General features: G+C 49.8%; 1 protein-coding gene and 1 long non-coding RNA gene across 5 annotated transcripts in view; both read right to left on the bottom strand.

Moving 5' to 3' along the window:
* The window catches only part of Kcnq1 (potassium voltage-gated channel subfamily Q member 1), a 333,399-nt gene that overhangs the window by 108,514 nt on the left and 200,961 nt on the right, over positions 1 to 23,924 (bottom strand).
* Positions 7,670 to 23,892, bottom strand: LOC148007852 (uncharacterized). Its single transcript, XR_015652748.1, has 2 exons — positions 22,443 to 23,892; positions 7,670 to 9,722 (listed from the first exon to the last, which is right to left on the bottom strand). It is a non-coding gene; the product is annotated as an uncharacterized LOC148007852 (long non-coding RNA).

Raw genomic sequence — 23,924 nt, 5'->3', positions numbered from 1 at the left:
ACCTCTGACTATTCTTAGCACACCAAGAACTAGTTGGACGGCAGCCTAGCGCAGGGTTCCCAGGGGCCAACGTGATCCTTGGTATCTGGCACAGCTTACTGGATCACTCACCATTACCCTGCAACAGAGTCTGCTACACTTCCACTGTACAGCTCAGAATATGGAGGGAGACCTTGGAGAGTCTTGTTTTACATCGCACAGGATCAAGGAGGATAGGGCAGGATGTGAAGCAAATTCTATACTGTTGTCGGGGAGATAAACGATGCTCAAGCAAAGTGAGTGTTGTCCAAGCATCAGGACTGGAGTTCAGATCTTCGGAATACACATAACGAAAAGAGCTTGACGTTGTAGCACATGCCTGTAATCCTGCAGCTGGGGTTGGGGATAAGTTGAATGGAGACAGGAATATTTCTGGGACCCATTAGCCCACTAACCTCTTCTAATTGGCAAACTTCAGACCAGAGAGACCCTATCTCAAAAAGCAAGTTGCCTCTTGAGGAATGACACCTGTGGTTGACCTGTGGACTTCACACACATGCGCACATACATACATGAATAAACCTTCCCAAACCCCAATATAATTCCAAAGACAACCATAAACAAGTACAGGTGGCTCTTTCCCCTAAATAGGAGACTTTGGTACTCACCGCTCCTGTGTACTCCCAGACAAGTCCTAAGGCTATGTCAAGAGATAGCCAGTAGGTACAGAACTTAACAGCTTCTGACTAGCATTTGTCTGGGATTGTGTGTACCCCTGTGTGTCTCTTCATCAATAGGGTGCAGTTTTTTGAGGCGGGCCTCCTTAGGGAATGAGGCTCCTGACCAGGGTGCAGAGAAACCCCAAGGCAGCCTGACTTCCCCTTTTCCCACCTCCTCTTTACCCTCTTACCAGCCCTTCCTCAAACGGTATGGTATTGTCTTCACAGGGAAGGCCTGGCCCCAGAGCCAGCAATAGGGACCCTGGCCACCAGCCCTGCTCCATTGTGAGGAAACCCAATCCAAGCAGGAGGACGGCTGTCGCTCCTCACGATTTAGGGCTGTCACCTGGCAGAGTAGAGGGCTCTCTGCTCTGACAGAATAAGTGGTTCCATGCTGAAAGGTGACACCATAAAGCAATTCGGAGCCGGCAGGAGGACTGTATATCATGTGGGCCTGGATGTGTGTGTGTTTTTCTTTCTGGCTCTCCTTCCTGGTCTCCTTACTGTGGCCCCCACCCCCTGGTGATCTTATCAGAGCATCCGGGGCCAGATGTGATTTTCTATCAAGAGGATGGGGCCCTAGGCAGCCCCAAGGGGTCATGTACAGAGGGGGAAGGGAGCTTTGTAGAAGGTGGGCTCTGTGTCAGACACAAGAGTCAGATCCACATTTCCTACCAGCCAGAGAACAGAGGTCTTCACACCTGAAATTGGTGAGGAAGGTGTCAGCTCACCCCCTCCCACCCCCCAACTTGCTTTGACCACTAGGTCACAAGTAAATGGCCTAAGAGGCTAGCCAGAATGGCTGAAAACCCTTTTTGGGCAAAGGTTATCTTTTGCTATCCATTCCAGCCCAGGCCTGTCAGTCTGTTCTACGAATCAATGAGAACTTGAACAACGACAGACAGAAGTCTCTTTGAACTACTAGAGTTGGGAACAGCATCACCTCTTTGAGCCCCAGTGTTTTCTTCAAATGCTATTATTTTCTGGTCCTCTGATCACTCCAGGGTCATGGACCAGTTATGGATGTGTCACCATGGGATCTCTGACTGACCAACTGGCCTCACCTAGCAAGTCTTCAGTTAGGAGGGTATCCTCATATTCATCATTATAGACAAGAATACAAAGGATCACGCAAGAATGAAGGTACTTGCTAGAGGTCTGTAGGTACCCCCTAAGCAGGCCAATGTTCCTTGGGAGGCCCTGGAGTCTCCATGTTCCTTTCTTGCCCCAATAGTCAATGGGAATGCTGTCATCTGTGCTGCATCGGGTAGTATGTGGAGTTCCAGGGATAGCCAGAAGAGAAGGAGAAAAGGAAAGATGGAAACCTGTCTACTCATTTCTCTTGGCTACCTCTCCTCTTCTCTCATAGTGCCCCTTCCCTCAGTGGGCTCTTCCAAAGTGGAAACCTACCTGCCTGCGGCAACGCCTACTCTTTTGACTCCTCTCAATAGCCAAGCTGGGCAGTGGACACTCTCTGGGTAAACCCTCCCCATAGCAACCATTTCCCCAGGATGCCTCCCTCTGGCTGTGAGAGCCTGCGAAGACAAGGTAACCAACGTGTGGGATCAGGGAAGTACTGTTGTGCTGTATATTTTCTGCACCTAGGGAGACAGTGGCCTATAAGTTGATACCTCCGATGGGAGCTTTTCAAAGAAAGGTGCTGTGACTCCAGACTCCAGGCGTGTAGAGGTTAACAACATGTAGGTTCTGGCCAACCTGGCCCATTCCTTTTGCGGGGACAGTCTGGTAACCTTCAGGGGCTGCCTTTGCTTTGGGAGTTTTCTCAAGGCCAACGGCCTCTTCTTGGCCTTCATCTGTCCCCACACAAGGCCAGTGTGGGCTTAGCTTAAAGGAGGCTTGACCTCAACGTGGTCCCGGAAGGCTGTTGAGCTAGGGAGATCGTGCCTGTGTATACAAATAAGCCTGACAGGAGCACCACCAGCACACACATGCCTTGATAATATCACTGATTCTAAAGACAATATGTGCAAGGGGAATGTGGCTCGTCCTGTGTCTTTAAACTGTTTTCTTTCCCCCCATCCCTGTCAAAGATTCCTGTATTATCTAATATACTAGAGCTTTCCCTGGTAACGCTCTGGAAAGTTGGGAATCATACCCTTTATTTCCTGGAAAACCCAAGCACTAAGGGACACAGGCAGTTGGGGACTAGTTTTGGAGGTCTGAGGCTTGGCATATTGTTCGTACCACAGAACTATCCTACCTTCAACCAGGTGCACAAAGTGCCAGGCCCTGGGGTCCCACCAGCAGCGTGGTCTAGTCACACACCTGATTTGGTTAGACTTATTCACTTCTGTCTTTCCGTAATGGAAGACTTGGAAACTTGAGATGTCTCCAAGAGGTCACAGCTATGTTGGAGACTGTTACACTGAACTCAAGATACAGTCAGCCTTAAAGCTCTTTACCAGGACACAAGACTCTGATAGATGCTAATGGGCTGGCTGGAGGCTCGCCCTTCAGCAAACCATATTTGGCTCTGGAATGACAAAAAGGAGAAAGGTTTTTTTTTTTTTTTTTTTTTAATTTTGGTTTTGTTGTTGTTTTTTGTTTTGTTCTGTTTTGTTTTCGGAAGAGAAGATTCTGACTTCCTGGTTTAAACTTGTGATAGCCAAACTTAGTATATGTGAGTATGACATGAGAATGGCTTCCACCCTAAAGTCAGGTGTATGTATGGGAGTTGAACCTAGGCTCCCGTGGAATGCCTATGTGATCCACTCTTTAGCCACTCATGGAGAAGATGAAAGCTTGGATGCTAGAGTGGGTGCTCTGTGTAACTCAATGCCCAGGTGGACACAAATCCCATAGTGTTTCCTCAACACAGTGTTTCCAATAGTTTCCTCAACTGTTCTCTACTTACAGATGTGCATGTCCCTGGGGCTGGTTGCCAGGTGTGGAGGCAAATGGATAGGCCTTGTGCCTATGGAAAGCCATTCAGTAGGTTCCCAGATGGCCCAGGCTCAACAGTCCTCCCAGAAGCCACAAGGAGTGAGACCATTATTCTCATTTCTCATTACCCTTACAGCCTCCAGGACCAATTCCTGTGATCTAAAGATTTGAGTCCCTTCCTCTGCTCACTTGGATCCTGAGAGCTGAACCCTGGAGAGATGGCAGAGAAGGAACAGAAGAACAGTGGATGTGGTACTGAATCCTGAGCGACCCAGGTCCAGCCACGTGTGAAAAGTCAAGAAAAATAACCTAGAAACAAACAGGATGAAGGGGTGTGGTCAGGGCCAGGGCTATATAAGGCTCTCTGAGTATGGGGTCCATCAGGTCTCAGGCAGAGCCAGTGAGGTCAGAGCATGCAAGGGTAACATGAGGGAGGGGGGAGATGGGGGGGAGGGGGTACAGAGGAAGCTGGAGGAAGGAAGGCAAGATGAAGACATGTTTGGCTGGAGCAGAGCTCCCAGCTCCTCCCCAAGAACAGGGAGAGTCCTTGAAGGGTTTAAGCCACAATGGGGCATGACAGCCCTGTCATCTGGGAGTTCATCTGAGAAGGGAGACCAGGATGGGGCATGTTGCATGTCAGCCTACTGCTCAACTCCTGGAAGGAGCAGCCCCACAGACCTTGAACTGTGGGACCTCGAGGCAATGCCCTGTCATCAGAATAAAATGAGACTTACTTTCTCAGCAAACGAGCCCTTCCCAGCCTCAGAAGCAAGACAACACAGCCAAGTTCTTTCCCCATGATCCTTAAAGATCTGGGATGTGAGGCCCAGTGGGAGGGCTCAGATGGGAAGGCACTTGCCAACCAACCTGATGACCCGAGCCTGATTTCTAGAACCCACATGGTAGAAAGAGAGAATCAACTCCCACAAGTTGTCTTCTGACCTACACACACACACACACACACACACACACACACACACACACACACTCACACACACACACATTATTTTAAAGAACCAAGGTGCTGAGCTCTCTCTGTCTTTAAGGAAAGAGACCCTGGGGGACTTGGGACGAGTGTAAAGGGTGTTTTCCCCTGAGATCCAGATAGGTTCATAGGTCTCAGCCCATGGAAGGTGGCTTTTTCACTTTCTGCCTCCATTTCCTGGCTCTCTGTTCCCACAGCTCTTCATTGTGCTCCTGGCTGCCCATGCCTCTTCTCTTCTACTCTTACAAGATCGTGTGTTTAAACAAAGTTAGAGAGCCAACGATGTGGGCTTAAAAATGTTCCTGAAAGCAGGGCCAGGCTAGGAAATACTTCCTGGGGGAAGCAGTGACTTTCTGGGTCTGTCCTCTCTTACCTGTCCTAATGTCAGCCCTGGTGTGAAAACAGTCCTTTAGTCGCCTTGGTAGCAAAAGGCTCGGAGGCAGGGATGGAGAGTTCTGTTTGGCGAGCTGTACGTCACCATTTTCCTTTGCTTTGTGGCTTCCCACAGCTGGATAAAGACTTGAAGAGAGACTGTGTATACAGCAAATGCAGGGTGGGCTGTGATTAAACATATGGGAACAAGTCTGCCCATGTACTCACTGTGGGGCCATCTTACTCCCCATCCCTAAACAGCACTAGTCACTGCTGGTCATAATATACAATACCTTGTAGAGGCCCGTGTAACCTTTCTGCTGGAAGTGAGAAGGGAACACAACACAAGATTCTTTACAACAGTAACCAGGGTCCTTGAAGCCCCACCCTTGCCACACTGAACAAGCAGAGAGAGAAGGAAGGGCAGCTGGGGAGGCTTCATATTTGGTGGAAATCTTCAGTTTGTCATTTGGTAGTTGGCCAGCTAATCAGGGGCCCGCCAAATAGTTCCATACCTGACATCAGGATTCCTGGACTTGCTCAGTGGGGATTTGTTGAGCTTGGACTGTGTGTCTGGCCCATAGCCAGGGGCCACGCCCTCGGTTGCCCAATATGCAGGACGCACGTAGTGCTTGCTGCAGACTGCTCATGGCTCCCTCAAAACATGGAAATAGAGTGGTTGTTCTACACTAGAAATACCAGAACCTACAGCCCTGTGCGAGGCATCATCCTTCACTGGTTCCCATAGGTCCCCTTCCACAGAGGGCCTTCCAGTGTTTCTCTACCCCAGCTAGGAATCTGTAATCCTGGCGCTGCAGGGCTGGGCGACTAAAGGAGCCTTTGAGATAAGGCATACTGAGAGACAGGCTGTAGAATTTCACCAGCCTGCAGCCCTGAAGTTGTTTGTCTGCCTAGCCATTACTCAAGAGCCCTGGATACCTGAAGCTGAACCCTAGGGTACAAACTGAACTGGTGATGCGGGAGGGACACGTTCTGTCCTGAAGAGCTAGGGGGACCTCAGTGTCTGATCAGAGGTCAGCTTCGCTGTTGTGGCTCTGCAAGCTTGCCACAGATTCCACCACCTGAAGCTGCTTCCCAGGTTTTTAGATCGACCTGGGGTGAAGAGACTGAGGATGCTCTTTACAACTTACTTATTTTAAGTGTTTGTGAAATAAAAGAGTCTTGATTTGTAGCCCTTGTTAGCCTGGAACCTGCTACGCAGATGAGGATAGCCACAAACTTATAGCTGGCATGTGTCCCCATTCTAATACACCATGATTTGCCTAGCCCTTGAGCTTTGTGCCTTAGTCCTACATAGGAGAAGTCAGAGGCAGGATGCTCTGTGGTGTGGATGAAATGTGCTTTTGTGGGGCACAGGGATGAATCTGAAAGCTGTAGCCTTGAGGTTGTCAAGGAAACCTTGTTTTATCTCAGGTATCTGAGCTGTATCACAAGGGTGGAGAGTGACCGCCCCTTGGTCATCATCCTTCACTGAGTAGATCAGCTAGGAAGGCCTGGCTGAGGCATGGAGGGGGGTGGTGCAGTTTTATGGTCTCTCAAGAGTCTCCCATATGGGCTGAGCTGGTGACCCTAACCCTCTAGAGAGATTCTCTTTAGTTCGACCATGGTGTGTCATAGGTCCAGACCCACACACATGGCTGTACCTTGCTGGGATTGCAGGAATTCCCTCTGAGCTCGCCCCACCACCCAACTAGCTGCTGCTGGTACCTGAGTAATCTTCAAAGCCTACGCCCACCTTTCCTGCTCATCCTCAGTGTGCCTCTTCTTTCTCCTTCCTGCCTCTTTCGGCTCCTCTGCCTGATCCTCTTCTGCCCAGCATCCACGCCAGAACCCATGGATGTCTCCACCCTGGACTCCCCTGAGCTTAGTGGACAGGAAGGACCCTGAGAGAGGCTCCAGAGCATACTTGGGCTAGCCATTTCCTGGCTATGTGTCTGTCTGTCTGGAGGGATCCTGGGCTGGATCATAAAGTGCCCATATAGAGGACTTGCAGGAAGAGGGAGGAGAGGGGTGTGTGTGTGTGTGTGTGTGTGTGTGTGTGTGTGTGTGTGTGTGAGAGAGAGAGAGAGAGAGAGAGAGAGAGAGAGAGAGAGAGAGAGAGAGAGAGAGATGCTGGGACCAAATCTGCTCAGGGATATTCTTGCTCAGTGTCTCCCAGCAGTGTTACTGCTAGTTCCCAACCTTGGTGCTTTCTACTGGTGCCAACACCAGAGTGTTCAGGACTGCTGGCACTGGTGAGCTATGTGCGTGTTACCTGTCATCTCCTCTAGGGCCCCACACCTGAGCTTTCCACCTTAGTGGGGTGATGCTGACAAAATGGAAGGAAGCATGGGCTGTTGAGGACCCAGAAGTGAGTCTTGAGGTCTTGCAAGAAAAGTTACCCTCGTCCAAACCATGTCCTTGCATAAGAAAGGAACTGGTCATCTGAAAGACAGTGACCCACTTGGCAGCTCCTGGTGCCTTCCCCCCTGCCTGCTACTCGCTCTTGGCCTCAAAGCCATGTGCTACCAGTTTTTCTGAAGCTGGTGATGGCTGACTACTCTGTGCTTTTGTGAGCACTGTTCCCTCTGCCAGGGATTTGTCCTCTTTTTGTGAATCGAGGGTGCCAAAAAAGGAAATGAGGACCACCCTCTACAAGGGGGAAGCCTGGAATGCTTCTACAGAACTCAGATCCTGACAGGTGGACAAAAAAGGTCTCCAGTTCCTTTATTCCACGTATGCAAGCCTCTACCCTGTTTAGAACAGACCACAGCAAGATAGTGCAAAAAAAGAGTCCTGGCCTTGTCCCAGAAGCTGCTTGAGGGCCACAAACTTGGGTGCCCTGAGGCATCTCACACTTTCCTGAGTGGCAGGCTGTCTGGAGGTTCCTGAGTGAGCTGGTGGGGAGTGGGCAGCAGGCAAGCACAGAACAAAGGCTTGGTGCTGAGCCCCTGATCTGGCCATCATGTATCCCAGGGCTGGGCTGCAAGCGGGTGTTTGCTCATCTGGAAGCAATATTGTAGTAACGTTAGACGGCTCGAATACGGCGTATTCTCTGAATCCGTGAACTCTACAGTGAGGAATATGGATTTAATGGATAATCTCACCAGCAGCCAAAAGAACCCAGATTCCTCCCCGGCCTTCACCCGGGCCTTGGCTTCTCTTGGAGCCCCAACTCAGCCAGGGGCCCACAGAGCCTGCTGCACAGCTTCCAGGAGAAGCATGTGATCTCTGAGATCTGGGCTGGGTTTTTTTTTTTCTTTCTCCTCCTCTTCCTCCTCCTCCTCCTCTTCCTCCTCCTCCTCCTCCTCCTCCTCCTCCTCCTCCTCCTCTTCTTCTTCTTCTTCTACCTTTTATTCTTCCTTTCTCTGGGCGGGAGTGGGGGAACTGGGGACCTACTCTGGGGCAACAGAGTGAATGACCTCCAGACCAGCCTGTAGCCAGAGAAGTTGAACTGGAGAAAGTAGGAAACCAGGGTGATTTATCTCCAATGGCCCAGGCTTGCTTTGGAGTCTGGTAAGGGTAAGGCAGAAATAATTCCTGCAGCTCTTCCCAACTTAATATAGTTGGAATAATAAAATGAAACAATAAAACCACAGCGGAAAAGATGATGGAGAGGTTTTACAGTGAGCAGCAGAGGAAGAGCCCAGAAGGCGGACAGAGCTCAGCGAACAATGTGACTAAGGGAACTCATCCAGAAGGCAGCCAGGGGGAGGGGAGGAGTGGAATGCAGGTCTGGCTGGCCCTGGCCACCAAGTACAGTGGGGGCTGCAAGCCACTCAGCTTATGGAGGCTGCAACGCAGGTAGATTCCTGACCATTCTTTGGGGTCTCATCGTATAGGCTCACTAATTTTTAATTTAAATGTTGTCAATACATGCTGCTTTCATGAAGGTGCTAATTTCACAGACAGCCATCAGCTCATGACCTCCTGGGTGCTTCATGCTGCCACCGCAGCTGCATAGGTGGACCTCTCATTCTTGCCAGGATTCCAATCCACTCTCCTGACTGCCCAGATGCACTTCAGGGAGCCAACTGCCCTCTAGTGAAGGGGGAGGGGTGAAGGATAAGGGTGAGAAAGAAGAACCTGGGTCCATGCATCTTTCCAATTCCTCAGCTGTCCAGTTCAGAGGCCACGAAGAAAATAAAGCAGGTAACATGAACACTACACTCCAGGAGGCCCTGAGAGTCATGCGCCCCGGCATCTCAGCATTTGGGTGTAGCTGTTCCAGGGTGGGGGAGGACCAGGATGGGGTATCCAGAGGAGGCTCCCACTGCAGGCTGAGTGGAGACAGGGTGGGGGAGTGGGAAGTAGGGGGTGGGAGGTGGGGCTAGGGGAGGTAGGGGCCTCTCAGTTGGCTTTATCTTTACATTCCAGGATCAGTAGAAGCCTCTAAGGGTTCCCAAACCACGTCATCTGATGAGTTGGAGATCAAAGCTGAGACAGCAGAGTTTATGGGCCTCCAGTCCATCCTGGAGTACAGGGTGGCTAGGGACAGAAGCAGGGAGGGGCCTCCCGTCTGCACTCTCGAATATTGTTCATTGTTTTCTACAGTTCCGTTCTGAGTCTCCCACAGTCTTCCAGGGGCTACAGCGAGCACAATATCCTGCAGTTGGGACTTTTGCTCTAGCCTCATCCAGTCTCAAAGTGGGGTATAATGCTCTCCCTGAGGCCACATTGCCCTGTCGGACTCTGCCTTCCCCAGGGCAGAGGTCACGAGTGTCAGCTCATTCCATAGCAACAGTTCCACACCTAGCAGAGGGCTAGAAACACAGACAATGTTCAAAAGCATAAGGTTCAACGAAGAAAGCAAGCAAACATTCAGGATTTAAATGAAACCTAAGCACGGGGCAGGGTCTGCCGCTCAGCAGCAGAGTGATTTTGTAGACTGCACAAGGCCCTGGGTTCAATTCCCAGTACCATTAAAAAATATGCAAGCACAAAGCCCTCTCCCAGACTCCCCAGGGACACCAAAGCTGTTACCTCTTTGGGTCTCGATTCCCCCTTCCTGTTTCTCTGGGGCCAGGGAACCCAGTATTTCCTCTGTGTACAGATGGGGAAGGAGACCCAGTGAGACAGGGTCATATCAGATAGCTGTGATCCAATTTGGTCCAAATGACATGGCCCTTCTCTGTCCATGGGGGTGGCTCTGGGGAGCCTCCCTCACCACTTGCCCCCTGCCATGGTTCCAGGCAAGTATGGATCATGAGCTACTCCTGCCTCACCCTCAAAGTTACCCTTTGCAGTAGCAGGGCCAGGACCTTGCCCCTACAATAAGTCTGTAGACTGGATTTGAGACCCTTGAGTTGAAAGGAAATTTGAAAATCAAATTCCTTTTGTAAGCTGCCAAAGTCTCTGGCACTGAGGCCCCAAGATGCCTGGCTTGGTAGGTACTAAAAGACTATCTATCATGGAGATATGTGATACAATGATAATCTAGGAGACAGCTGAATTCTACACTAGATTTCTGGTCCTGGAGCTGGACTACAGGTACCAAGGTAGACTTCACTATCCTTAGTGGAGTCACTCCAGGTTTATCGATCTTCAGTCTAAGGGTAACACACTTGGCAAAGGACACCAAGGGACAACAGGGAGAAGCACTTGGGCAGGAGGATGATTCAAGTTGCTGGTGTGACTTGAGGAAGCTTATGGAGAAGGGAGGAGAGAGAGAGTACCCTCTTGGCAGGTCTGCAGGATGTAAAAGACCTGGTCAGGGCAGCAAATGAAACTGTACGATGAGACACCATGGGAGACTATGCAGAAGTATGGTAGACATAAAAGGGCTAGAAATGTGGTCTGAAGTAGCTAGCATGGGAGACCGACTGGGAGAACTGACAGGAGTTAGGTCGTGGGGAAGAAGGAAAGCTCCCGGTCACCAGATTGAAGCTTCATGGGATCAACCAAAGAATTAGCAAAGAGATACTCCAAAGATGGCCAGGTATTCTTGGAAGAAAACTGAAAAGATGACCTTTGAAGTAGAAATGCACTCCAACTTAACCTCAGGTTCAAACAAGCCTCAGAGTCCCACCAGCCTCCTTTTAAGGAATGACAATTCTTGGGAATTCTCCAGACCCAAGCAACTTAGACAGGGGGGAGCAAAACTGGACAATTCACTTTTTCTGATTTCAAGCTCTGGACATAGCCACAAAAATAAAGACAATGTGGTATTGCCATAAAAACAGATCAACAGTGACTAACCTTCGCCCTGGCCTTCATTTCTCTGAGAGCCCACAAGGCTGTCCAGATCATTCAATGGGGAAAGGAGACACCTTTTTCAACAAAAGGTGTTGGAGCCAATGGGTAGTCACATGAAAAAAAAATAGTTGGTCCCCTCACACCACATTCAAAAATAAATCAACATTTTTTAAAGTAAAAACTTTAAAACCCTTAGAAGAAAGAAGAGGGGTAAATTGTTCCGACCTTGGCTGTATACACTGTGACTTAGACTAAAAAAGAACCAATGAGAGGACTCAGCTGGTAAAGGGGTGGGGCTTGTGTCACCAAGCCTGAATATTCAGGTTGTAACCTGAATATCTACAGGGCAGAAGGAGAGAACTGAATACTTCAAGTTGTCCTCTGACCTCCACATGTGCTGTAGTCTCACACACATACATCATCACTCAGTGAATAAATATATATAAACATTTTAAAAGGAAGTGGGGGAACTCTACTCCCCTCACCTCCAGATACATGCTTGCAATTCTAGCACCTGGGAATTGTAGGCAGGAGGGTCAGAAGTTCAAGTTAATCAAATTGGAGGCCGGCCTGGGCTACATGAGACCCACTCAAAAACAAAAAAAGAAAAAACAAAACAAGAAAGTGAAGCGACAACCCACAAAACGGGAGGAAATAAATCTGATTAGGGATTTTTGTCTAGAATTGTCTAGAATATAAAATCTTAGCATATGGATTAGGAAGAAAAAAATTTAACAACAAGAACAAAACGAACGATCAATCAGAATGGGCATTTCTCCAAAGATGATATACAAATGTCTTTCTGTAAAAGACGCTCACTGTCGTTAGCCCTCTAGGGAATGCCAGGCCGACTTCATACCCACTAGCAAAGTAAAAACAGACAGCAAATGTTAGTGGGGACGTCGGGCACAGGAGCCTCAGCCACTGTTGGTAGAAGGTGAGAGATGAAACGGGTAGTTCCTCCAAAGGTTCAACAGAGTGCCCTAGGACCCAGCAGTTGTACCCCTCGGAGGGTTCCCGAATGAAGACACATTCACAAAATGCCCAGATGTTGATGGTTGCGTTATTTAGATCAATTAAACAATGTAAATAGACCAGACATTCATCAGGGGATAAATGTGTTCTCTCCGTACAATGAGATACTATGTGGCCATAAAAAGGAACCAAGCATCATCACTTACCCTAACAGGAACGAACCTCACAGATATGATGATGGGTGAAAGAAGCCAGACTCGAGAGAACGCGGAACATATGACTGTAGTTATAGAAAGTATCCAGAGCACGCCAAACTATAGAAATGTAAAGTGGGGCTGCATATATCTTGGACTAGGGAGTAGGATGGGGAATAGGAAATGACAGATAAGAGATGGAGAGGACGTTCTAGAACTAACCAAAAGGAGAGTTGCACGACCCTCAATAAACGTCAAGTACTTCAAGTAGGTGAACTGTATGGTATGTGAATTCTTTTGTAATAAAGTTGTTAAAAAAAAACAAACGCAAAAAAAACAAAAACAAAAACCAAAGCTAAGACACACAAACAAACAAACAAAACCCCAAACCAGTCCCACACTGGACAGGAGCCCCTGACTGGACAGGCCCTGGCTGTGAGTGGCTCCCAGGTCCAGGTGCTCCTGGATTCAGGCGTCCAAGAGGCCCCTCGGGCTCTGGGGCTGAGCCTCCACCCACGTCTTGCTCCTCAGCTCTCAGGTTTGCTGTTTCTCAGGGTGAAGGCACAGGAGCCTGGAGCCAGCAGTGCTCTGCAGCTGGGGCTGGGCTGGGGTGGGGGCGGGAAGCTGTGCAGCAGGGATGTAGGCTCCCACGCTCCAGGGCCAAGCTGACGTGACTAAAGCTAAACAGACCCCATGCCACAATGGGGTTACAGCTAATTCTGCGCAGCACACTGAGCCTTCGCCAGCGATGGCAGCCTCGGGGAGGGGCGGTGGGGCAGGCAGCCCCAAAGGTAATTTGCACACGGCGTTTATAAGGCCCCTCAGCTCTTTTAAACATATGCTTCTCTGATTATAAACAGCTGATGGCTCACAAGATTCAGATTTTCCAGCAGGGCTTCCAAAAAAAGATTGCACTAGGGTAGGGAAAGGTGACCGGGTTCTTTGCTGAGGACGTAAATCCAGCCATGTTCTCAAGCAGCCCAGTCGTCACCAGGCTCCGAACCTGTCACGTCTTTAAAATATTGGCTGCTATTGATATGTCCCAAGGAAGGCTTTGGCTTGGGGAGGGGACAGAGTGATGGGGCCTTCCATAAGAATTGGGTTCCCTGCTGCCTTGGTGGGAAGGATACGTTTTCCTCCATCTCCTGTCCTGAGGCTTTTAGTCCTGGATCAAAAAGCCAAAATTCAAGGCCCTGGGTCGAGGCTTCCCGACTCACCCCTTCACACAGTGCCCACAACAGAAGTCTCTGAAAATGATAGTCTGGGCTTTTTGAACCTTGAAGGAGTTCAAAAGAGAATGAGGAGCAGGTAGATGAGCAGGATACCAGCAGCATGAGACTCCAGAGATGCCAGTTCAATATTTTGCAAAGTCCCCTTAGCCATGCCGCAGGCTAGGCATGAGCAGGAGGTAGGCAGGGAACCCTATAGGGATGGATCAGAATCCTGTCTAGCTTCGAGTTCTGGCATTTAGAGATTAAATCAAGGGACTTCCTCTTTCTACTGAGGAATAGCTCTCAAAGGCTTCTAGCCTGAAGTTGTTGAACAGAATGTCATGTGACCCAGCAGAGTATCCTGGGGCCCCTCATCTTGGCTGTCTGCAGAAGGCATCTTGGGAGCAGAGGCCTAGCTCTGGAGATCTGGCACTGTGGAAGGTTAGAAATTACCCCTTCGACCTTCAATAGGTAATATGAAGTTCTCTGGTCCCAAATCAGACTCTGGGAATGACATATGAGGGCTCAGTGCTCAGGAGGCCACAAGTGGGCACCTTCATAGCAGAAGCTGCCGATAAACATGTCCCGTGTCTCTCCTGTGAAACTGCATGCCAGAGAGGGAAGAACTGAGCCGGTCCCTGGTTCTGTATACAAACATTTCCAGGGCCTTCTACCTGACTGACTTATTTGGTGTGGGCCTGTCTATTTGTTCTTCTAGATAATAGATGGGCTGAAAGTCTTGCAGGGGCTCCAAGCTAGACCTGCAAGCCAACTGTCAGGAATTGCCTGAGGGTGAGGCGTTGGTGGCAAGGGCTTCCTTGTGAGGAAGAGGGCCTGGGTGGGGTTGAAGAGTAATACACACACACACACACACACACACACACACACACACACACACAAATGGCAGTAGATCTATTCCTGGTTAAACTGATGGACAGCTCTACGCCATTCCTTTCTTTACCCAGGGGCTCTAAAGGAATTTAACCCAACACACATAACTCTAGCAATGTTCAAAGATGGACAAAGTCTGTTTCCTGGGCCTGCCTTGGGGAGGGACTTTAGTGGCATTCTCTACCAATTCTATAGACCCTTGCATCTACCTTTAGGGATTTGTTTTTTCCTGCTCCCTTTATTCTATGGCTAACTCAATTTTCCTAGGCATAGTAAACAAATGAGGGACAAAGCTGACTATTGAGGACCCCCCTTTCCCAGAGCTTCCAGGCATTGTCCTTAGTTTTAACCTCTCCCAAAGAACTAAACTTGGAGATTTTCTGAGTGGAAGTCGCCTTTTATATTGCCACAGACCAACTTCCCCTCACCATAAGCCTACTGTCCCCTACATCACTCCTATCTGAAAGCAGGGCAGATACACCAGACCTGTAGGCTAGGGACCAACTCAGTGTCTGGATCTCTTGGGGTTCCGGGCTGGGACCGGTTTTGGAGTTCTTGAGCAGGGGGGACACTACTGTTCTAGAGGACAGGAAATCCTCATCAAAGAAGAAGTATGCTGTATGATGTCAGGGAGGTGTGCTGCCTGGGTTCCGTAGACGTGCTGGTGTCCAGGTACTACCTTCCTGGGAGCTGCCTACCATTCATATAAGTTGATGGACAGGTGAGCACCAACAGCGGCTGAGCTGAGACAAGTAGAGGTGGCTGGGTCAGCCACGACTGGCTCACAAGTCACCTCACAGAGTCACAGTCTGATGCACACAGCGATAAGGGTCAGTGGATCATGGATTGTTGGTGGTCCGGCTGGGCAGTGCTCGCTTGTGAAGTTGCAGTGAAGAAGTGGGCACTGGTTGGAGTGTCTGAAATTATCTGAAAGACCTGACTTAGTGCAATCCCTGCCTCTGACTCTTTGCGACACTTAGGCACCCACTTTCTCCTTGGTATCTCTCTTGGCATCTGCTTGGTGTTCTTACAGCTGGCTTCTGTAAGAATCAGCTACCCCAGTGAGGGAGAATGAGGAGAAAGTTGTTAGACCTTTTATGAGCTGGCATTTAAAATCATGCTGTCCCTTGACTCATGTTCCACTTGTCAGAATTGAATCACTGAGTCTACCCTAACTAGAGTGGAAGAAGATGGTGTGTGTGTGTGTGTGTGTGTGTGTGTGTGTGTGTGTGTGTGTGTGTTTGCATGGGTGTGGGTGTGCAAGTCTGTGCGTGTCCATGACAAGACCTGGCCTGTCTTCCACAACTGCTCTCTATTTTCTGAGACAGAGTCTCTCATGGAACACGCGGCTCATTAATTCAGCTAGCTGGGCTCCTTAGTGAGTGAATTCCTGGGATGTGTCTGTCCCCACCTCCTCAGTGCTGGGACTATAGATGTGTTGCTATGTTTGGCTTTCATAGGGGTGTTGGGGATCTTAACTTAGGTCCCCCCCAGCCCCCCCTCCCTGTGCTTGAATGACAAGCACTTTATGAACTGAGAGCCATCTTCCCAGCTTCTAACTCTTGAAGTATGTGAGTGTGTGGGGGAGGGGAGGTGTCAAAGACCCCACAGACACATTGTAAAAGCACCATGGCCATTGTCAGGCCTCCCTTTCTTCCCATTCTTATCTTTTTTGTCCAAATGACATCCGCCCTCTGAGCCTGCCTGGCCGAGGGAAACGTGTTCACCAGGCTTTCTCTGGCCCTTTGGGGCCAGTCACTCTGCACTTGATGTTTACCAGAGGCCTAGTCGCTCCAGCAGTCTTGCTCTCTAAGAGCACATGGTGGGGGCGGGGCTAACTGAGAGAATGGACATCTACACTCACTGCAAAGACCATGGAAAGCCCTTGAACCCCGAAAGACCAGTTAAATAGAGCAGAGGGATGGTACTTCTGGTTGACACCTTTCTGGGGACTTCAGGGAGAGCCTTGAGTTAACCCCAGCAGTAGTAACTCAGAGGGCAGGATGGGGGCCTTTCTCTGCTGAGTGGGCCGTGGACTTGACCGGCCTGAGCAGGATAGAAATGCTCTGAGCTTGAGATGCATCCTTAGGAGACCACTGCTTCTGGGAGACGGTGGTAGAAAAGGCTCTCTTGGTGGTGGGCCTGGTAGGGCCCAGCTCCCTTCATTTTCCCATCCTCAGTGCCTGGCATGTAACCAGGCCCTAGGCAGGTGCCAGGGAGACAGCTGCGGCATTAACCCGTGTCGCAGCAGGGGCTCAGGGAGAGCTGGGTTTGCCTAATCAAGGCTTGGCTGTACAATTTCCAAACATATACGGGACAGCTGCCCTCCCCATGAGAAGTGCCCACACCCCATGCTGCCACTCACAGAGGCTGCCTGAATGCCAGGCCTCCTCCAAGCACCACCTGGCCTCCAGTTATTGATGACCCCCAAATGCAGTGACTGAATCTTCCTGAGCACAGAGGTCAGCACCAGCCCTAATGCAGCATAATCGCCTAAGGGGATGTCCTCTAGCAGTCCACCTCACAATTCTTCAAGGTCCTAAGACTGATTTGGACCTGAGCTACCCTAAGTGGCAGGATACAGGTCTGGCAGTCTGTACTTTCCTGAACTATGAACTGTCACCACAGTAGCAGGTGTTGTGTATGAGGTTAACTTTCCGCCTATGACATTTAAAAAAGTTTATTTTATCATTTTTTAGTTATGTGTTTGTGTGTCTATCTGTGTGTGGCTAAGTGCATAGGCCCACAGAGGCCAAAGGGATCCAATTCCTCTGGGGCTGGTTGTGAGCTGCCTGATATGGGTGCTGGGATTCGAACTCAGGTTGTCTAGAGGAGGTCTTAACCGCTGAGTCATCCCTCTAGCACCCCCCCATGGCTCTTTAAAATCTTTTATATTTTATATTATGTTATATTTTATGTGTATTGGTATTTTACATGCATTTATGTCTGTTATCACATGCATGACTGATACATGAGGGCAAAGAGGGTGTCAGACACCCTGGAACTGGAGTTATGAAGTACTATGTAGGTACTAGGAACTCCACCTGCCTCTGAAAGAGTAGCCAGTACCCTTAACTACTGAGTCATCGCTCCAGCCCCAGGCCATGACATTCTTAAGATGTAGCACTGACACTGACCCTTAGTTTCCTGCATGCTTGCCCACTGCCCCAATGTCACCACTTGGCGGAAGGCCCAGCCTTAGCTACAAAGTCTAATCAAGGCCATCTCTTCATGAAGATGCCCGTCGTCTGGTCCTTCTCACTTTCATGGATACCACCTTTCTCTAAACACCCTTCCTTTCCCACTGCAGAAAGACAAATCTCCCACAGAACCCACTGAGCATACCCCTCAGGCTTTCTACCCAGCAGCCAGAAAAATCTTTCTAGAAAAGTTCCCTCTAGGGAGTCCTTAAAGATTGCTCACTGACCCTTACCTCCAACCTTGGCCTACCGGGCCCAGAATGCTCAGAGCCTGCTCATTGTGGGAGGGATGCAGAGCATGGGAACAAGGTCAAAGGGACATTGGCCAGCATCTGCAGGTAAGAAGCAGATCTGTGATAAAAAGCAGATCTGTGAACCTCAAGGACTGATGGGGCTGAGGAGGTATCAGCAGGTCTACAAATGCATGGGTTGGTGGGGAGATCCAGATGGAGTGCAGGCTCAAGAGACACAGAGGTCATGGGAAGAGGAAGGTTCTACAACAAACACATGGGTTAGAGTCAGCTAAGGGCTTACTACGTGGAAGACTACAGAGAGCTCACCTAGGTCTGGAGAGAGAGAGAGAGAGAGAGAGAGAGAGAGAGAGAGAGAGAGAGAGAGAGAGAGAAACAGAGAGAAACAGAGAGACAGACAGAGATAGAGACAGAGAGGCAGAGACAGAGAGAGACAGAGAGACAGAGAGAGATGGAGAGAGACAGAGACAGAGAGAGAGACAGAGAGAGAGAGAGAGAATGTTGTCTAATGCACATGTCTGAGCATTAACAGGGACATGAGGAGGGGTTGTGGAGTCTGTGGATAATGGCTGCAAGGGCTAACCTTAAGAATGGTTTTCCTAGCTTTGTAACTGGCCACTCAGAGATAACCTGGGGTTCCTGTTCGGTTTGGACCACAGCATACAGAAACGCCTTTTCCCAGAAGATGGCCTAACCAGTCAGCCACGTGGCCCTGGGCCTCTCTGCTTTGGAGAAAAGCAGTAACTTGGTAACCTGGCTGAGCCTGAAGCTAGTTCTATCCTTAGACTCTGGGGAGGGGGGTGGGGAGAAGTGAGGCCCACAGAACCCCTTGGCCAGGGCCTGCTGAGTTGTTGCTTAGATGAGGGGCTCCCACTGCAGCCCTTTCTTTCTCCTTCCTTGCCTGTGTGGAAGAGATCTGGTGTTTCCCTTGGGACCCCATGGGGCTCTGGGCCCCATCTGCACTTCTGTGCTGGCAAATGCAGAAGAATTAGCTCAGCAACTTCCTCCCCCTAATCCCCCACCCCCACTCTAAATACCTTGGAATCAAGAGAAAAGCCGAGTGGCCGTGTGCAGCCTAATTCTCTTCAGCTGTGTGTGCGTGCATGTATGCGTGCGTGTTCTCAGGAGCAGAGGCCTGTGAGGGAACCTTTTGAACCCCAAATGTTGGAGTTGGAGGGAACACAAGGAACGTTAAGTCCAGCCCCCACTATGTCCAGATGACATAAACCAGATACAGGAGGACAAGACCTGCCTCTGTCACATGGAAATCCAAGTATAGAGTACCAGGTGCTGGGCTCTCTGCCTTAGCATGCTCATTCCCACAGCACTTAGGGCCTGGAAGGTAAGAAAATGTAGGCACTGTACCCAAAGACACCCCTGATCACAGAGCACCTAGACTGGCCTGGGCCTGAGATGGGACTTGGGTATAAATAACCCTCGGGGCCATGACTGCTGCCTTTCCCCAAATTCTTTGATGCCCCAGGCTGTCTCCATTCTCCCTCAGCCTACCTTGCAGTCCTCACCTCCCTCCAACCAGTCTGGAATCTACCCAGTTCTCCCAGGTCCAGAAACACCTATTATGTCTCAACGAGACAACAAATACTTTCAGATCAAGCTCTATCCTCTCTGGTCTCCCTGAAGAGAATAGAGGGCAGGGTTGGGGGGCAGCACATAGCAGGTATACTAAAATTGACAGGCAGCGCTAGTTGTTTGACAGCACCCCATGAGCAGGAATTGGGTGGTGTGGGATACATAGGTCTTGTCGCTTGATCCTATGACCCAAAGGACAAGGACAATTTTTGTAGCCTAACTGACTTCAAAGATTGACCTATGGGGACCTCTTGCAAGCAAGATGAGGTGTATACCAGATGGCACCAGAAGGGAATTGATTAGGGACAGAACTGAGGACCAAGAATCTGCAAAGTGATAACAGACACTTGCGAATCTACCACTTGTTGGGTGTGTCTTGACTATAGACACAATTAGAACTCAGACTTTAAGTATACCATCAAATAAACTCAATTTTCATCATTAAAAAAAAAATCTATTCTCAGCTGGATGGGGAGGTTGTGGAGTGCGATCTTTAACATCAAGAGGAAGAGGCAGTGGATTTCTGTGAGTTTGAGTCCAGCCTGGTCTACAGAGCTAGTTCCAGGACAGCCAGGGCTACATAAAGAAACCCTGTCTTGGAGAATGAAACAAAACAATGATAATAGCAAACCAAAAACAAACAAACAAACAAACCCAATCCATTGTCCAGATAGAATCCCTGTCAAGCTCCATGACTCCTGGGAGGGTGTTCACTCCTCTAAGTGACCTTGCTTTAGGTAGCTTCCGAGTTCACTCACATATTTGAATAAAACAGACCTTTGGGAAGCCACAAGTGAGGCCTGGTGGGTTGGCAAGGCACTTTGCAAGACACAGCTTCCTTAGGCAGCAGAGATCTACCCATTTGGTTTGGATTAAGAATATCCATAACACCGAGGCGATGGTGACACACACCTTTAATTCCAGCAGTTGGAAGGCAGAGACAGGAAGATCTCTAAGTTAAGAGTCCAGCCTAATCTACAGAGCAAGTTCCAGGACAGCCAAGGCTACAGAGAGATCCCGTCTTGAAAGAAAAGAAAAACCAACCAATCAACCAAACAAAAAAGACATCCTAACACTTTTGAAAATGGGCCTACATTTCTTACTGGGAGCTGTGTTTTGGTGAAATGTGTGGGTGCTCTCTAAAGAACTGGAGGTTCTTCTGAGGTCCACATCATTAAAAAGAAAAAAAGAACTGGGGGTTCTGCTCTCTTTACTTTCCCTGTAAGATATAGGCCTGCAGGAACAGGATCCAAGGAAAATGCCTGGCCTTCTAGGCCAGAGGAGGTAAACAAAGGCTTTGGCCTCAGAGCTGAACTGGGAAGGTGCTTAGAGTAAGAGCAGGGTTTCAAATCAAAGCTCCATGGCCTCCTCACGTTCTCCTGGTGCCTGGTTCAGCAGCTCCATGGGGTCAGGAGCAGCATCTCTAACAGACAGATGGGAAGCAAGACAGAGGGTTCTGATAGTAGAGGGCCCTGATCTCAGCGAAGGGGAGCAGATAACAATGTTTACCACATGGGTCTGCTGCCCTGCAATGGCAGGAAGCAGGAAGAAGGTGGCTGGTCACCTATCCTGGGGAGACAGGGAGGTGGAAGGGGCCATTTGTGGTAAAAAAAAAAAAAAAAAAATCCCAGGCTTCACTTCCAAGATGCAAGTTCAAGGCTAATATGATGAATTTAAAGAAGGTGACAGATCCTTGAGAGATGGCATTAGTTGCACATCTGTTCTAGGATAGGCAGAAAAGAAAACCTCCCGTCAGGTATGAGGGTAGGACTGGCCCTTTGAATCGAATGCAGCATGTTCCAGATGGGCCCAAAGGGGACCAGCAAAGCAGATGTGTGGCCTGACAGAAGGTGGGGTACCAAGCTTGGAGCAGCCTCTGAGGGCAAAAAGGAATTGTCTGTTGCTGGAAGAGGACACCATTTTCTATTTTCTCCAGCTAAATAACAATAGGAGAAAAAAGAAAGAGAAGAGAAAAGAAAAGGGGGGAGGGGAAAGAAAAAAAAAACAAAAAAAACCTCACCTCTTCCTCAACACCCCACACTCAGTCATCTTTGGCAAGAGAGATCCCTGGCTGTTTTTGTAGACATACATTTTCAGCAAAAGCACTTAAGATGTATGGCCTCCTTGTGTGCTTTAGATGACCACACCCTGGTCTGCTCACAGGACTGGCTCTCTCTCTCCTCCCCCCAAATCCCGTTTAAAGTCAGTTCTGGGTTGGGGTGGTTTGGAGAGAACACCCAGAGTTCCACATACTAAAACTACAGTTTGCATGGGAAGCCTGCATTGCCCCTAGGCTTGCTTATGAATCCAGGGTGAGTGCTATGTCCCCCAAATCTGGTGTTTTGGCTTTAGTTTGTTAGGCTCTAGCTCAATGCCTCACACATGGGTGGTGCATGCATGGATAAGTGGACAGAGTGGATCCTGGACACTCCAGGGGTAGGACCATGAACCAAGAGAATCTGGAGGTTGGGTAGAGTGGCTGGGGTCTAACCTCAGGACTATGATTACCTAGCTTTGTAACATGGCCAGACCCAGGCCCCCCTCCTTTTCATAAGCAGGATAGTCCCAAGACTTTCCTCACTTGATGATAGCAAAAAATAGCAAACACAAGACAGAGAGGGTGGACTGCCTTTTTGCATCTCAAGGTCAGGCCAGGGTCAGAGGCACCCTCATCTTAGGCCATGAAAACTTTCAGGTATATTGGTTGCCTCAGGGATCTGCCCTGGACTGCATTTGGGGTTGGTCTGACACTTATTCAGAGGCATGAGCCCCAGACTCAGCCAGGAAGGGGTATGTAAAGTCATTCCTCAGATCTCAAGGGGTGGCAGACCCAGCAGGATAGGTCATGCGAGCATGGACCAGCTCACCCAATCCAAGCCCCAGACTCAGCCAGGAAGGGGTATGTAACGTCACTCCTCAGATCTCAAGGGGTGGCGGACCCAGCAGGATAGGTCATGCAAGCCTGGACAAACTCACCCAATCCAAGTCCCGGACACATCAGGGTGTTTCCTCTCAGCCAGTAAAAATGGTCAGCACGGAGCTGTCTGTGTCCAGCCTATCATGAGGAAGATCTCTTCATTCATTATTCAGCACCTGTCCAATCAACTGTGCCGTGGCTGCCACGTCACCAGGATCTTGGTAGGTGGCCTAGCCACAGTCGCTAGGCAGAACAGTCGCCTCAGCACATCTGCGCAGCATTCTCGCGGTGCCTCTCCGCGTGGTCTGTGATGGTGGTGATGGTGCATTTTGGTCCAGTCAGGCTGGGTGTGGTCTGCCTCATTTTGGATTATTTCGCTGTGCTTCTCCTCGGCGTGGTTCGGTCCAATCCACCTTAGTGTGCTTTTCTCAGCCTGGTCTTTCCCAGTGTGGCTCGTCTCAGCGTGGTTTTCCTCAGCATGATCGTCTTCTGCATGGTTTTTCACGGTGAGGTCATATCAGCCAGTCATCAGCTTCAGCGTATTTGTTCACAATTCTTTTGGATCTGCCTCTGCTCGGATCACTTGAGTGCGGTGCGCCTCAGTCCCGACCAGCCATCATCAGTGTGCTTTGCTCAACGCGATCGGCCTCAGTTTCTCCTGAGCATAGACCTCCTCGGTGAGGTCTTTATCTTGTTTCGGCATGGTGGTCCTCGCTACAGTCTGATCTACCTCAGCAATCGGGTCACTTAAGTGTGGATCATTTCAGTACGGATCACTCCAACGCGGTCTCCAGCGCGGTCGGCTGCCTTGGCGCGCTCCGCTTTGCTTCTCAGCATTCTTTAGCCAGCCAGGGTCCTCTCGGGTTTTCTTCAACAGGCTTCTTTTCCTTCAGTGTGATTCTACTTGGAGAGCTTTTCTGCTCAGCTTGGTTCTCAGTGTTTCTTTTCCTCAGCGTGGTTCTCCTTCGTATGGTTTTCTCTCAGTGCGGTTTTCTTCTCTGAGCAGTTTCGGCTCTGGTCGCAGGTCCGCGTGGCCGCGCGGATGATTGCCTCCACGCGGCAAGCACACATGGCCAGAAGCAGAGATGAATCCATTGCTTACCTCCATGGCTGGGGCTCCATCTTCGTTTTGCAACAGTGGCTCGGGATTCGTTTGGCGGTTGGGGCTCCGTATTCGATTTACGGCCGCGGCCCGGTTGGCGTTTCATGGCCGCGGCTCGGTTCTCATCCTTGGGCCACATCTCCCCAGGCAGGGCTCCATCTTCGCAGCCCAGGCTCACAGAAGCAGAGGTGGTCTTGAGGTCCATTGAGCCCCTAAGCTTGGTCGAGTCCCAAGGTGAGTGGCCTAGGACTCCGGCTCAGGGGTTCTAGGCCCCGGGCTGAGTCGGAACGCACTGGAGCTGGGACGGAATCAGGTCTGGAGATACCTGAGCTATGCAGCCGGGTGTGGCCAGCACCAAGGTCGGGCGTGGAGTACGTGTTGCCATGTGGTGGCTTTAATGTTGAGAGCGAGGGACTCCATTTGGAATGCTCACACGTGT

The sequence above is a fragment of the Rattus norvegicus genome, chromosome 1 (assembly GCF_021556685.1).
Source record: "Rattus norvegicus strain SHRSP/BbbUtx chromosome 1, alternate assembly SHRSP_T2T, whole genome shotgun sequence".
In the NCBI taxonomy this organism is placed as follows: Eukaryota; Metazoa; Chordata; class Mammalia; order Rodentia; family Muridae; genus Rattus; species Rattus norvegicus.
This window is presented reverse-complemented; position numbering and strand designations above follow the sequence as displayed.